At 39.8% G+C, this 13,955-nt stretch overlaps 1 long non-coding RNA gene across 1 annotated transcript in view; it reads right to left on the bottom strand.

Moving 5' to 3' along the window:
• Positions 1 to 13,955, bottom strand: part of LOC127958310 (uncharacterized) — a 109,607-nt gene that overhangs the window by 84,217 nt on the left and 11,435 nt on the right. The window lies entirely within an intron of this gene.

Here is a 13,955-nt window from a genome sequence, read left to right as displayed (position 1 = left end):
GGGGGTTTACCCAACAATTACATCCCCTGCGTGCTGAGGCCTCTCTCTAAATCTTAAACATGTCACCCTTGAGAAAACAGTCCATTCTGAGCCAAGATGGAGTTAACTATTGACCTCTAGCGGCAGTCAGTGGATCGCTGAACAGGTAAATGTGAAAAACTGGAAAAGCTGATGAAAAACTGAAAAAAGACAAACGTGTGCTTGTTTTTATTCTATAAAGCAGGAGGATTAGACTGCCTCAAAGCAGAAAATATATCTGTTGAAGCACTTCTAAGGACAACCCTACACAAGCTTTCATTAGCTAGAAGTAAAACATTGATTTCACACAAATCAATCACTAGACTGAACACTTACACCACATGGTTTCATTTGTTAACTTTAGTTAACCACATTAATTAACATAAGCAGTGCTTTAAGTGGCCCAAAAGAGGTGCCGGTACTCTATTATAGCAAAAAAATATATAATTTTCTGGGTTTTTTTTTTTTTTTTTTTTTTGATGACTCATCCCCTGAGGTAACAACAACTATATTGAAGGGCTTTTATATACAGCAGTCAACAGGCAACCTTAATAATAAATCCTTTTATTAGGATTTGCTTGAGCTAGAAAGAACTACTGAACATAAATAAAATGTGCAAAAGGATTTTGAAAAAATACCCTTAGAAAGAGCTACTGCATTACTGCATTCAAACACCCAAACTGACTCAAATGATTCGCGAACCCCCTTTGAGCTTCCGAACTGACTCAAATGATTCGCGAACCCCCTTTGAGCTCCCGAACTGACTCAAATGATTCGCGAATCCGCTTTGAGCTCCCGAACTGACTCAAATGATTCGCGAATCCGCTTTGAGCTCCCGAACTGACTCAAATGATTCGCGAATCCGCTTTGAGCTCCCGAACTGACTCAAATGATTCGCGAATCCGCTTTGAGCTCCCGAACTGACTCAAATGATTCGCGAATCCGCTTTGAGCTCCCGAACTGACTCAAATGATTCGCGAACCCCCTTTGAGCTCCCGAACTGACTCAAATGATTCGCGAACCTGCTCCGAACTCTCGAATTGATTCAAATGATCCGCGAAGCCGCTCCGAACTCCCGAACTGATTCAAATGATTCGTGATCACCAAACTGACTCAAATGATTCGCAAACCCGCTCCGAACTCTCGAATTTATTCAAATGATTTGCGAACCCGCTCCAATTTCTCGAACTGATTCAGATGATCTGCGAAGCCGCTCCGAACTCCCAAACTGGTTCAAATGATTCACGCTCCATACTCTGAACTAGGAAGAATTAGGAAGCGTTCATTGTGAAGGGTGCTCTGAAAAGTGGCAGCACATGCAAAGGATTAAAACCTCTATTAAAACAGATGTCCAAATGGACGAACCGGTACGCTAAAAGCACGTTCTGGGCGCATGGAGAGGTGGCGGTACGCTCAAGAGATATATTTGGAAGTGGTGGTACTGAGTACCGGTGCGTACAGGCCCACTTAAAGCACTGAACATAAGCGAACAATACTTATACAAATTTATTAATATTAGTCTATGTTAATTTCAAATTTGTCAGATAGATGTAAATACTCTATTTAAAAAAACAACAAAAAAAACACTAATGTACTGTGATCTAACATGAACAATTGAAGTTATATTTTTACTAAGTATTATTGCCAACGATCAATAAATACTCTAAAAAGTGTATAGCTCGTTGTTTTTTCATGTTAGCTAATGCATCTTCTAATGTTAACATATGGAACATTGTTTAAAGTAGAATTCCACAAATGAATGCACATATGAAGTTTATATGTGAATCTCAGCTCTTGCAACGGTTTATTACAACGGTGTTTTGCAGTCGCTGGTTGAGGACAGGTCTTTGGCTGAAACCGGTGACCTTCCCTGTAGACACCTTTGATCTGACTGATGGTTCCTCTCTGGACAACCTGCTCCTACGCATCCAGTCTTATCCCTCGCCGGGACCCTGAGCGACCCCCAAACAGCCGGAGAAATTCATTAACCCTGTAGCCTCCCCGCCTCGTCCCTGCTGCTTAACGGCTGATTCATGAGTGTGCCCCCCCACGCATCTCCCGATCAGCCAAACATGCATGTGTGACTCAAGATGGATTACACCGCAGCTTTCTGAAAAATGTTGTAAGACAGGCGATGTTTTTCAAAGGCAGGTTCACTGGACTAGCCGTCAGGGTTTAAGTGGAGAGGGTTATAGCCATAAGTTATGTGATGAGCCATTGTAGACTTTAATAACCGTAGCGAAGAGAACTAAGAGTTAGAAAGAACTGGAGAAAAAAAGCCATTGTATTAGCGATAGACTGACGTGAAGAAATCAGCTGATACTGAATAGGATACCGATACTGAAGACTTTTCTGTGTAGGTCAAGTCACCTTTATTTCCATAACGCATTATACAGTCCAGGTTGTGCATATCAAGATCTACAACAAATCATATTTTAACTGATTTACACAATTTATTAAGCAAAACTGTCTGCAATATTTGCCTGCTGGTTACTTATTTTGAAAGATTTTCATTTGGCGTGTGCATTATTTTGCATATAGGCTACGTGTGTATATATATATATATATAAACCAAACCAAACCAACGATTTACAAAAAGATATAGAGGGAAGTTGGAGTAATGATAAACTCTGGCCCTACTCAACCCAGAATCTGAAAAGAAAACTAATCATTGTCAGAGGCATGAATGAGCAAAGAGAAATAGAAAGAACAAGAGCATTCCAAAGGGGAGAAAAAACCAGAGGGGGATTACTTTATTAAGATGTAGTGAAATGCGGCTGACTCGTGACGGATGACTAGTTCAGAAAGGAAGGGTCCGAGAGGCAAATCCGTCTGCCGCGGGAGTCACACAGCTGCTTTGAAACGATGGCTTGGGTCGAACCGTAGCAGTCAAAGCTCTGTCATTAGAAACACTGAGAGTCTGACTCTCACCATGATGTCCAAACATAGCGCTTGGAGGATTCTACGGTCATTTTCTGATTTTGCATCTTTTTCTTAGGTTAGTGAAGAGTCCAAAACTGGGTCACAGTAGCTATGCTTCCATCCAGAGTCATGAATTTAACTTATGTGCAAAGTTGGAATATTGCATAAAATATTTGCGAATAAAGGACAGTTTCCATCCAGTGAGCTGAAAAGAACAAAATTGCCACTTCCTGATTATCTTGAGCTAAATATCATGAAAAAAAAAAAAGTTTTACCGGATAAGAAATATTTCCTGCTTAATTGAGTGCATACATTTTTTATGCGCATTTATGCGCAACTTGCCATTTCCGTCCAGCGGTTTAAATGCAATATCTCAAAATGTGCATAAAAATAGCTAGATGAAAACATAGCTAGTGAGTGAAGCAGAGAAAGCAAATGAAGTCGAGCCTTCATCAGATAGCACGTTTTCTGGTTCATGTAAAGATGTCTGGTGTATCAGCAGAGGCATGCATCCTGCTGTAGACATATAACATCTATGCTCAATGCTGGATTTGCAGCCCAGAGGCTTTCAGCGCCCAGACCGGGTCTGGAGTCAAAGGAACTGAAGTGTTGAGAGGGTAAGAAACTGCACAAACCAGTTATGATATCACCAGTTGAATACACACAGTGCTCTATAATTTCAAGCACTTCAGCTCGGCCGTATGAACGCTTGAGCTCTTTAAGATGTAATCTGATTGGCTGTCAATGTTTTTATCATTCATCAGCTGAAAGTGATCCCAGGTTTTTGATTACTACAAAGACATCTCAAACAATAGAGGAGGACTGCTACATAATATCATCAGGTCCTGATAACGATGAGAATTTATTGCGCTCATGCTTTCATCACGACTTCCACAATCACAATGAAGCAACAGAATCCATCGATCAAGACTTCAAACCTGGATGCTCTCACTGAATGAAGTCCAATGATTTATTAGCACAGCCTTGTGAGACTGATGAACAGCCATGGCATGGTTAAAATCATGGGCTCAGAGATAACCAAGGGTAAAATCATGGCATTGATGTAAAATGCACTCATATCAGATTGTAATGCATGTCAGAACATCTCCATCTGTCCTTGTCATGGGAAGGCTGGATTGTCCGGTGGGGGTTTGGGAGACTAATCTGAACCTAGGACTGGAAAATAACTTCCAGCTGTCTAATCATTAGGACTGATAAGGCACCCAATTCCCTCCACCTACAGCTTTCTGTGGGAAAAGGTAAGAGTCCCGCTGGATGGTCTGTTCTGGTCTGGTCCACCCAGCTACAGCTCCTTCTCCTGCATTTCTTCCTCCATATGGAAAATGTTGAGTCTCGTGGAGAGCGGTGTGTGTCTGTGCCGTCTCAGGGTCTGTCTTTCTCATTATTTGTTGACAGCATGTAAATGTGTCCGTCAAGCTAAAAACTTCAGAGGTTATTGAAGTTGCACTGGATTGATGACACCTCATGCCCTACGCTGAGACTCCTAAACTGCAGCATGATGACTTTTTGACTGTGTTCAGTCTGGACTTTCATTAATTACCAATGACTTGGACAAGGTCTTACCACACTGAAGGACCTGAGGCTCTTCGCCGTGTTGTCAGGCCATTCAGGTCTTTCAGTGGAAATCCCAAGGTGCTTCTACAAATGATCTCCATGTCACAGACACCAATGCAGACAGGGAGGGTTTGCGTAGCATGTTTAAAGTTACACAAAGCAGCTTAACAGATAATAGAAACTGAAGATAAAAAGACAAGGAAAGCATAACTGTACCTTATGGTGACAAAGCAAAGATCCCCAGGATTTTAATGTACATAAGGAAGAAACTTTGGTGGGGACTTAGTTGGAAACCCTCCTTTTTAAAAAAATAACATTTCCGTCATTTACCAAATTGAAAGTCATGAAGTTTAGTCATGAAACTCTATGTTGTCAAGCATGAAATCTGCCCACAACTTACTATGCTAAACGAATCATCCCAATGTCATACAAAGTGTAGCTCCCACCTGCTTGTTAACCCTACTTCTATTGAGTCTGAAGACTTTGATTACTTTGGTTCAGGTGTGTTTAATTAGATCTGGAGCTAAACTCTGCAGGACAGTGGTCCATCAGGAGTTTCTGACACCTCTGGTATAGAAGTTTAATATTAGTAAGCATGAAAACCTTGATTTGCCAGTTCCAGATGTGTTTAATTAAGTCTGTAGCTAAACTGTAGGGCATAAGCCATTGAGGAGCACTACTGGACATGATTCTTAAAGACTGCATTTAAATCAAATCACCATAATACTTTATCATGTTTATCACATTAATGTTAACCCTTTATTGCTATAATTGGCTAGCATCAGTTACCAATTAATCAGTTAGTAGATGTATATATATTGCTGTTACTTTCCAGAACCTTTGCCCTCTCCGTTCCTCTCCGGTCCATTAAGCCAAATCCACCCAAACTGCTGAGACCTTCACAACTTTCAAGAAGCAGCTGAACACACACCTCCTCTGCAAGCAGACAACCAATCCACCTCCCTTTTACCATAAAAACAAAAAAATCTTCTCTGCATTTCCCCTTTTCTCCAGAGTGCTTCCTAATCCAGTTGTCAAATAATCATGGCGTTGGACCTTATTGTAAAGTGTTGCTGGTTAACTAAAATCTCTAACCTGAATGTCATGCAAACGGAGCACGAGCAGTACATATTTATTTCGGCACTTGCGTTAACTCTATTCTGACCACATGCACACGGCCATTTAAAACTTCAGCACTGAGGCTATTTTTACTGTTTTAATTCTCGTGTAAATTCAAGGACAAACAACCCATCTGCAATTATTCTCAGCTGACAACTGTTCATAACCATTTATTTTAAACCACAGCCGTTCTTACAGGAGCTGTATCCCAGAAATCACTTTATTTTCAGTAAAGACCTGCATCTAAAACAAATGAGGGTGCTAACCAAGGCTATCTGCTCACTGTATGAACAGTGGTCTGAAATCAATACAGGCCTATCCCTCGACACTCTGCCAGCTGTTCTTTGAGGAGTATCGATCTCCCTAAATGTAGGGGTCTGGAAGCCTCTTCCTCTGGTGGGAATGACCGTCTCTGGGCTGTCTAAACACACGAGCTCCTGCCGCAGCACACGGAGCGAGACAGCGAGGAACCTCGCAAGAGGCCGATGTGTGACTTGATGTTATCAATAAAAGTGCCTCCCTCTACAGACTGGAGTCACGACCCGCCGTGTCACACAGACTCGCCGCAGCGGAGAGCCTCTCTCTAGGATGCCAACACTCAATATCTCAATGGTAGGTCTGCCCTCTCCATCCGAACCGCTTAATGTCTCGCTGTTGTCATTGTGTTTTATGCCCTCTGGACTCGAGAAAGAGCATGCTGGCACTTTTCTTAACTGGCATTAGCATCAACAAAAAGATGGACTGCATGCATGATTTCAAACTACAGCAAAAATTACAAAAGAACACGTATACAACAAAAATGTATATTACGAGAGATGGGCTAATATTTTTATTGCCCAACGTGGTGGCTGTAGAAAATGAAATCCCACCTTTCAGTTGAAAGGGCTGGACTGCCGTATTTGTTCTAGAAAACACACATGCATTTTTTAACTTTGATACTAACTAGGGAACAGCATTTGGAAAGCCACTGGTTGTCTAGGAGCAGGATTTGACACATAAAAAGTAACTTTGCAACCACATAACAACTAGCATAAACTGGAGTAATGTTTCTTTTATAATCCTACTAGAGCCCGACTGATATGCTGTTTTGCCGATATTATCGGCCTGTATGAGCCTGTCGCAGATATATCAGTATTGGCCCAATATGCCGCCGATATTACTTTTTTTTTTTTTACAGAACATATAACGTAGATTATACGCTATTTGACGCTACATGTCATCTAGTTGGACTCAGTGCAAAAGTACAAAAATAATCTCCCCGTCTCTTACTCTCACAATGAGCTTATAATACTTGTTTGCTATATTAGCAGAGCCCTATGATTTCCACGATGCATGGATAGAATTGCGGAATCCAGTCATAAAAATGTAATTTACTGTATAAATAATTTGTTTAAAAACGACTCATTGTGTCCTGTATGTGCATTTGTTTACCAGAAAACACAACACAGAATTTGTGAAAAAAATATGATTAATTATTATTTATTTATTTTAGTTGTTTACATTTGGAAAAGTTGTGCTTCCTGCATAAAGCTGCCCCTGTTGGTTTGGCAGTGGCTTGCTTGCCCTACACAGTTACATTGTTTAACTTCTTCATTCTAGTTATATACATTTTATTTTAAGTTATTTATAATAAGTGAAGAAGTTTATTATTAAGTGAACTTATGTCAGACACATTTTGAATTATAACATTTATTGTTAAATACCCTCCCTCTTTTACATAGGCCTATATTTGTCACATCATTATAAGAGTTTGTTCACCTTAAGTAAACTATTCTACATTGTTTGGTTAACATATCTTCTAATCTAGATATTGTAGTGCACTAAAGTGTATGGTGTGTAAAATCTAAGAAATCATCTTTACAATCCTCTGGTTAGTTATTATGAACAAATTAAGACTCTCAACATTCATAAAAGGTGATAAAAAAACTAAATGATTCTCTCAAAAGATGAATTATAGCATCTATTCAAACATTCTCGGATTATCATGTTTTTCTATGAAACAAAAAGAAGTGTATACTATGCCAAGCCCAGCCTTTTAATGTGACACACTGCATCTTTCAAGAGCCACAATCACAGACATTTGGATTCATAGCAGTTCATCAAAGAGACAGTTTGCTGGCAGATTTAGTAGCAGACAATACCAGGAACGGACACACGGACTAGCTGTATTACGCTTTCTTTGAGCAGAACAGTGCAGATCTCTAAACCCCAAGCTTGCCAGGGTTTTCAGAACACCAAAGCTTTTTCACAGCAGTTTCCAGGTTAGTGAAATTAAGTACAATACACTAATATAAAATATAATACACTATTACTTCTAAAAATAAAGGTTTCAAAGATGATTTTCAGTGATGTCATAGAGGATCCATTCTGGGACCCCCACAGAAGCTTTACACTAAAGGTGGGCGAAATGGAAAAAATATCGCAATCACGATTTCTTTTTTTAAATATCATGATTTACAACTTTATCACTATTCATTGTCACGTTGGTTTTACTATTTTGCAAGGTTTATTATAAAGACAAAGCCCTTTCAAGATAAAGAAAAGAATGGCAGATATTTAGACCAAAGAGGGCAAAGATATAAATCTTTGTTCTTATATTTTAATAACAAAGATAAAAGAATGACAAAGATACAGATAACATAATATACCAATAAAAAAACCATGCAATAGGTGTATTTAATTTTATATAAAAATAAAACACTAAACACATAAACTGATTCATAAAGCAACTGTATTACATTTCTTTAGTCAAGAGCAAAATAACAATTCTGTCAGCTGTCTGTCAATTCTGTCATAGTGTTGTATTTTTATTCCACCATTTACTCACTCAAAAGTGGTTTTAAACCTGAATGAGTTTCTTTCTTCTTCTGAACATAAATGCTGTTCTGAGAAACATGGAAAACCAAACACTTTCTGGTCCACAGTTACTTCCAAATTCAGTGTGGACCAGCAGCTTCCAAACATCTTTTGTGTTCAGCACAAGAAATAAGTTCAAAAGCAGCACAAAGCATGAATGGTGTTAGTGAAACAGTGCTGTTACGATGCTGTCCGAAAGATGAGATGGCAGTATCATTTCCCAATGCTGCAGTGAACAGTGATGGAGAAGCGGAGTGTGTGTCTGAGAACTATCGGCTCTTATCTCCTACACCAGAATCTGGCATTAAATGAACTGGCCCAAGGATCTTTCCTCTTAACATCTGGTAAGAACAATTATCCCACCTGTCCACCAACCCACTGGGAATGTCCAAGTGTTGCCTATGGCTAGTCCGATCCTCAAGAGACCACTTTTTGTTTTTGATAATCTTACACTAGAATATGTGTGTCACGAAACACAAGAAAAGATGTCACTACTTACAACCATAAAATCCCTGAAATAACATGACTTTTAGCGATCAGGGATCCAGGTTCTTCATGACATTACGATAAAATGTTGTGAGGTCTTCAGTCATGAACATCCTGACAGTGTGTCATCTAACAGTGATGACAAACACAAGACTGAAAACACAAGCGCTGAGAACTCACTGCAGCTCTATCATGATGGATTGGCAGAGCAGCTCCTCACTGATTGGATGACAGCGATGAGGGTCAGCAGGCGTCAGCCAATCACAGGACTCCCTCCATTCATGCTGTTCTCAGAGCATATGAAACATCTCCGGGCATTTCAGTTTGTCTCTAAAGACTTTTCCTAATAATTGTCCATTTTCTAGCATATTCTTTAAATAATTTTGCAAATAAACCACTGAGATTAATCCTATATCTGTATAATCCTGTCCCATCTATGTTTTATTTGTGTCCCTGCAGCACAGAAGCAGTCATCAGTAGAACAGGTATATTTGTAGAAATAGACAACAATACACTGTCTGAGTCAAAATTATAATTTTTTTATGTTATGACATAAATCCTTAGGATATAAAAATGTCCTTTCATAAATGGATCGAAACTTACTTCTTGATTAGTAATATGCATTACTGAGAACTTAATTAAAACATCATTAAAGGCAATTTTCTCAATAACCGTTTTTTTTTTTTTTTTTTTTTTTTTGCTCCCTCAGATTCCAGATTTTCAAATAGTTATATCTCAGCCAAATATTGTCCTCCGAACAAACCACACATCACTGGAGAGAATATGTATTTATTTATCAGCTTTCAGATGATGTGTAAATCTCAGTTTCATGAGATTATGGCTGGTTTTGTGCTCCACGGTCAATGCAGAGAAAAAGAAAATAAAAATCCTAAGAATAGTTTCAGTAACTATACCACACACACACACACACACACACACGCACACACACACACACACACACACACTGTCTAGTCCCTGAACACAAACAGATCTGCTGGCTGTAGAAAGGGAACTTGGCCTCTGCTACAGTCAAGACAAATGAGATTGTGACAGCTTTCTCCTCTCTCTGCTGTCTCCATGGGAGGCTTATATGAAGAGTGTGTGTGTGTGTGTGTGTGTGTGTGTGTGTGTGTGTGTCATACTGTGTAAACTCGGGGCAAGAGATCCAGGCTTGGGGAAGATAAAGACCTCTCGCTAGAATGTAAACACTCTGTGAAGTGGCACTGGGGTCAGCGGCTCACACACACACACACACACACACACACGGGTCAGGGTTAAGCAGCGTTCTCTTTAAGGGCTGCTTTCCCTCTTAACCCCCTCAGAGGGCAGACCGTCAGTATAACGCACACACACACACACACACACACACAGTTCACTTCTCTGTCTGTTCGTGTCTGCGTTACGCTGCATTTCATGGACAGCAAGAGCGACGTCGTGTTCGATGCCTGACGTAATGATTAGGGTTGTGCAGACAGACGTAGTATCACGTATCGACGATGATCAGAGATAACACCACTGACCGCAGCAATAAGATTATTATTATTATTATGGGCTAATGATACTAATTCATATTATGGTTTATTTGTTCCATCATATATCTTTTTCCGCATTTTTCATTGTACAATATTTAAAATGTTAAAAATCATAGAATGGATTTGGTAGTTTGTAATTAATTATGTGTGTGGTTGATCTTCTCTGGGATGGTGAACACGATCACACGCTTCTCTCTCAGCGTCTGAGATTGATGAACACACAGGTGGATGGTCAGCACTTATGTTCATTTCTGTTCGTTTAGTCTGTTATGAGGATCTAGAAGAACTTTGATGAGCGTAAGAGGCAGCGATCCTGTTATTCTTAGATAAGAAAAGGCGACATTAAATGCTCTGTTGGCCAGTGCCTTGCCTGGGGATATTTGTTTGACTTCATGTCACAGATTGTGTATTAAGTATCTCTGCACTAATACGCTTTACATTTGTCAAGTTCTTCATAAGGCTCTTACGATTAAGTCCTAAAAATGAACCCATTTAATTCACTTGTAGCGTCCTGCAGAGTGCAAATAAATCTCAGGGATCACAAATCAAGAGCTTCAACAGTTCGACTCCAAACGCTCTCGTCACCACAGCAGAGGGAAAGTCTTCTGTGGACATGTTCATCTCTCATAGTAATATACACACATCCTCTTGTGTAGAGACGTTTATACTCTTGTGATCAAAGTGTTTAAGTGGTGCAGACTACATCTGTTCTGCTCGCACGTCTCTCTCGGTCCTGAAGTCTCTAATCACCAGGGGGATGCTTCTGAACATCCCATACAACACACTTCACAAGTCCTGAAAGCAGCTTCTGCGCTGATGAACGCTCTGAAATATGAGCGTGTCTGAACGGATCCAACTACGACCAGCTCTTCCACCGTCTGCGTTATCTGACTCGATGGACAGTAGTAGATTCTCAGGTCAAAAATAACAGCATCTGCATTTTGTCAGACTTATCTGTCCTTCAGCGTTCGACTTCAGGATCAGACCAACACTATTCTGGTCTCCAGGCTTGCAGTCGTCTTCATACGTGAAAACCAGACAGTCGCCAGTCATTTGAAAGATTATGTCACTTTTTTTTAATTCGATTCCCTTGAAATTCCATTTGTAAACTCTTGAACTGGACACATTTCAGTCTCAGGTGAATAAAGTAGGGAAGCATCTTATTTCTTTAGGAAGTACAATCATTGCTGTTTATTTGATTTGTTTACATGTTTTTGTGTTGTTGTTTTTATTAATTGTTTGAATATTTTTACAGTGTATTACTTGTGTTACTTTTATATGCACTATTGATTTGCTTAAGGTAGATTGTTCATTAAAACCTTGACTAAGGAATATGTTTCCATCTTTAATGTTAATGTCATTGCATTATGCACATTAAAAAAAATGCATAGTTTTGTTGTTGTTGTGGCTGTTTTTAACGGTTATTGTTGACACAACAGCAAAAATAGATATTTAATATCTTGTGATATTGTTCAACTATTATATAACAACTTTTGCCCCTTATCTTGGATTTCAATTATATTCAACTGCATTCTTATTAGGCTAAAAAGCATGTACTATAAAGGTTTGAACAACTGTTTGGCTGAAGTTGGTCCACAACAGGTGCACGTGAGTCAAAGCAACTAAAAGTCTGCCCTGTGTGCAACAGATATCAATCCAGGGCTTAGAACATGGACAAACATTAGCTGAGTTTCAGTTCGACAAGGTGAAAAATGGAGTCTCACACCAAGCATTGATAGTTCCACTCCAGCGGACTATTGATTGTGTGCTGGAACAAGCTAAAGACAGGGACATCTCAGGGGAGCTGGTGGCACTTTAACAGACCCTCTGGAGTACCACAAACTTGACTGTCACCCCAACTGTGTGAGAAGACGGCCATGCGAACCAGTGCTTCTTAAACTGAGACAATAGTCTGAGATGGATGGACACGTGTCCCAGGACATCTTTCACTTAGACTAGAGATCCTGCTCCACTGGATCCATTCCCGAGGCTTGGAGTACAGGTCTGCGGCGAGGTGCTGTGGATCAGGGCACTCAAGCACAGGGACCTAGAAGCCAGCAGCACATTGGAAATCAATATACAAGACAGCTTTTATTAACTATGGCAGCTGCAAGCATGTCTCCATTCAAGTTCCACTGGAGCATGTCCTGAGGAGTTATTCTCATGTTGATTCTACATTTGCATTGTGTCATACTCTCCTAACAGATGAATTATACGTCTTATATGGTCAGCGAGCTTCAGCATGGAAAGGCAGAACGCTTATATCAAGATCCTGATGAACATGCAAACACAGTCAAATCTGAACATTGTGACTTCTCCTAGAGTTGTGCTGATAGCCCATAGTATCAACAATAGAAAGAGATATTGCTTGCAAATAGCAAGATGATTATTATTATTAACAGGCTCGTAAGTATTATTTGTTCCATCATATTTCTTTGTCCGCATTCTTAAAGTGTTGCGAATTATAACCAATTACAGACAATTTCACTGAGTTTATAAATGCAATGGCCAATCTGTTTTAGGGGGCGTTTAGGGGGAGTCTTAACTTTGATAAAAGAATATCTCTTTGGGTTTGAGACTTTAGTCTTTGCATCTTTACAGATCTTCTTCATGCTCCAAGAGCTTGTAACACTCCAAAGAGAAAGGAACAATTGGAATCGCATCATATGGTATCATATTCTTTATCAAAAACAAATTCAGTCATATTTAAAAAAACTGATGACTGGTTTTATAGTCCGGGGTCACGTATGACAATTGTGCATATCGCCCAACACAAACTTCTATTAATGTTTTGGGGCTAATTGGCGGACTTAGACAGTCTTCTGTCCCGTTGAGAGATGTGGAGTCCATGTGACAGGCCACTGGAAGGAAGAGACGTCAGTGAAATCAAGATGTGTCGTGACAATGCGAGTCATTAATGGTTGAACAGCCACAACATACAGGCGGGCGATTAGTTTTCCTCATTATCAGTGGAGTCTCATTATCAGAGTGAACAGGAGCTTAGAGCGCTGGAGATCGATGAGGAAGGTCAGTGTATCATCAACTAAAGGCAAAAGTGCTGCAGAGATAAAAGCGATCTTTCCACAGCCTTATCCTGCTGCCACGCTTGGAATCTGTCTGACCAAAATTCCTCTCGGAGACACAATTGTGAACGTTCCTGTAGCTGAACTGACTTCTGACTGAAGTGTCTTGACTGTGACAGAACCTGTGTGCTGCAGATTTACTTACACAAGTGATTCTCTTCAGAAGTCAAACACGCTCTCCTGATGGTGGACATGATCACGATTCTGAACCAAGGAACATATGTAACTTCCCACACATCCTAAACCATAACTCATTCTGCAATTAAACAATGTTCGAAAACTCATTTTGTTTTGATGAAGCTAATTGTATAGTCATTTCAGTCAAAATGTGGGATACTATAAAATATTGTTAAAAAGTGATTTG

This window comes from Carassius gibelio, chromosome B5 (genome assembly GCF_023724105.1).
Source record: "Carassius gibelio isolate Cgi1373 ecotype wild population from Czech Republic chromosome B5, carGib1.2-hapl.c, whole genome shotgun sequence".
Lineage (NCBI taxonomy): Eukaryota > Metazoa > Chordata > Actinopteri > Cypriniformes > Cyprinidae > Carassius > Carassius gibelio.
The sequence above is the reverse complement of the archived record's forward strand: the minus strand, read 5'-3'. Positions and strand labels throughout refer to the sequence as shown.